This window comes from Curcuma longa, chromosome 13 (assembly GCF_044706935.1).
Source record: "Curcuma longa cultivar G26 ecotype Majalengka, Jawa Barat chromosome 13, ITB_CL_G26_1.1, whole genome shotgun sequence".
Taxonomy (NCBI): Eukaryota; Viridiplantae; Streptophyta; class Magnoliopsida; order Zingiberales; family Zingiberaceae; genus Curcuma; species Curcuma longa.
The window spans coordinates 3,173,771-3,176,841 of NC_133873.1; the positions used below are offsets into that span (position 1 = coordinate 3,173,771).

The window sequence follows — 3,071 nt, forward strand, 5'->3', positions numbered from 1 at the left end:
TACACTATCACTTTTGATCCCACTAGATAAGACCTGAATTTATCAAATGCGAAGACGACAACTAGAAGTTCTTTCTCTGTAGTAGCATAGTTAATTTGTGCTTCATCTAGTGTTTTGCTAGCATAGTAGATGACATGCTACACTTTATCCTTCCTTTGTCCCAAGACTACTCCTATAGCATAGTTACTAGCATCACACATGATTTCAAATGATAACTTCCAATCTAGTGCTTGCATTATAGGTGCAGTTACTAGGGTCTTCTTAATGGTGTAAAAAGCTTCTAGACATGCCTGATCAAAATAGAATTCTATGTCTTTAATCAAAAGATTTGTCAGTGGCTTGGAAATCGTTGAGAAGTCTTTTATAAAATGCTGATAAAATCCTGCATGCCCTAGGAAACTCTTTATTCCTTTCACGTTCATAGATTGGGGAAGTTTTTCAATTACTTCTACTTTTACCCTATCAACTTCTATTCCTTGTTCTGAAATTTTATGTTCCAATACAATTCCATCATTCACCATGAAATGACACTTTTCTCAATTAAGAACCAAATCAACATCTTCACATCTTTGTAAGACCTTGGAAAGATTATCTAAACATGCATCAAAATCTGATCCATATATAGAGAAATATAATCATCCATAAAAACCTCCATGATATTTTCAATAAAATCTAAGAATATCGCTATCATACACCTCTAAAATGCTGCTGGGGCATTACAAAGACCGAAAGACATTCTTTTGTATACAAAAGTTCTATAGAGACAAGTGAATGTCATTTTTTCTTGGTCATCTGGGTGAATATAAATTTAGAAAAAACCTGAAAATCCATCCAGAAAATAGAAGTATTTATGCTCTGCTAATCTCTCAAGCAACTAATCAATGAAAGGGATGGGGTAATGATCTTTCTTTATTTCTTTGTTAAGTTTCCTGTAGTCAATACACATCCTCCAACTTGTTATAGTTCTAGTGGGTATCATGTCACCATTTTCATTCTTCACTACCGTTATACCGCCCTTTTTTAGAACAACATGCATCGGGCTCATCCATTTACTATCTGAGACTGAATATATTATCCCTGCGTTTAACAATTTGGTTATCTCTTTCAGTACTACCTTTGTCATGTTTGGATTTAGTCTTGTTTGATGCTCAACAGAACATTTGTGATTGTCTTCCAAGATAATTCTGTGTATACATAAAGAGGGGCTAATTCCTTTCAAAACCTCAACTAAGTAACCTATTGCTTTCCTGTGTCTTCTCAATACTTCTAATAATTGTTTAGTAGAGGCATCATCTAAATTTGCATTAACAATCACAGGAAACGTCAAGTTTGCCCCAAGAAATTCATACCTTAGGTTGGAAGGAAGGGGTTTCAATTCAATTGTGGGTGGTATTTCTTCTTTAGTTCTTTCGTGTCAACCTTCAGGAGTTGATAGCATACTCTTTCATCTAATGGATCTTTAAGTTCATGATCAAGCTCATCATTAGTCTCTATTGAATCTTCCATTTTCTGTATTGTTATATCATCCAGAGAGGTGATGTCTTTTGAAGTAATATCACTATGTGCTGGTGAATCCTTTTCTTCTGAAAATTCCTTCTTGTTATCAAAAGCCCATTCTTTGATATTCGACACAACTCGATCAATTATCTCGTACGCCTTTGATTCACTTCGATTCAATAGTGATCCACCAGCAGCTGCGTCTAGCGTGCTTTTATCTTTAAAATAAGCCCAGCATAAAATATGTGCAATATCAACCACCCTTCTATTCTATGATGTGGACACTGCTGAAGCATGTTTTTATGTCTATCCCAAGCATCACAAAAAGACTCTCCTTCTATTTGCTAAAAATTTAGAATCTGATTCCTTAAAGTCATGGCTTTTCTTGGTGGGAAAAAATTATTTATGAATTCTCGTTCTAATTGATCCCATGACTTGATGCTTTGGGGAGGCAGGGAGTGCATCCAATCTTTAGCTGAGTTGTAGACACTGAAAGGAAACAACAATAACCAAATAAACTCAGCTTGAACTCCTTCATATCTCACTGTATTACAGTATCTGTGGAACTCTAAGAGATGAGTATAAGGATTCTTGGCTTCAATTCCCTTAAATTGAGCCACTTGAATTTTTTCTATAAGGCCAGGATTAATCTCGAAACTTGAAGCAAAAATCTATGGTAACACAATGAGATCTAATGTCCTTCCTGAGATTGACGAGGAGTAACTCTTCAGTGGTTTATAATCCATTTTCGCAATTTCTTACATAAAGAGTCAAGAAAAAATATTTAGATCTCTTATTATGAAACTCCATAAGAATAGTAAAAAACAAAAAGAATTTAAAAGAATTCACATTTGATATGTAACTTTGAATGCAAAAATCTAATGAAAAATAGCGCACAGTCCCCGACAACGATGCCAAAAACTTGATAGACTCCCGCAAGAGTACGATTGTCATCAAGTAATAAAAGATATCGAACCATAGAGACCGTGAAATTGATCACTAGACTAGCACAAAAAGAGTTGCGAATGAATGAGTTTTGGTGTTGGGGCGAGAAAGAAGGAGAACTGAAGGACCTAATCCTCGAACAAAAAGGAATAAACTATATGACAGGTATGGGAAATGATCATAGGATTTCGAATTCCTTGAGAAGATAGTTGATGCACTATGGATGCTTCACTATTCCTCAATGTTTATATCAATGAAGGGATTCTAACTAAGCTACCCAATTAGACTTCATCAGGCTTCATCGTAATTAAATCATAATCCTCTAATGTTATGACTACTAGTCAAAGATGATACCTAGATAGCTCGGTTCTATAGCTCTCCCACTGTCTTCGGGCACTCCGGCAATATTACTGGTATCCTACTCTATGTCACCGAGTACCCAATTAAAAAACTCTTCCTAGTAATCAATAATCGTTAGTTATTCTTCATGAGAATTTGTTATAGTTTAAGATTCTCCTCGAAAAGTCCGGTTAAAATGGTTCACCTCCTGTCACAAGGCACCCCGATCATACGATCCTAAGATTTCCTATAAATCATAATTCACTTCCATCCACATGAAATCAAGCCTT

General features: G+C 35.4%; 1 non-coding gene across 1 annotated transcript; it reads left to right on the forward strand.

Annotated features, from left to right (window-relative positions):
- Positions 1-1,764: 1,764 nt before the first annotated feature.
- Positions 1,765-1,871, forward strand: LOC141844619 (small nucleolar RNA R71). The gene has a single exon (XR_012603157.1). It is a non-coding gene; the product is annotated as a small nucleolar RNA R71 (small nucleolar RNA).
- The last annotated feature ends 1,200 nt before the right edge of the window (positions 1,872-3,071 follow it).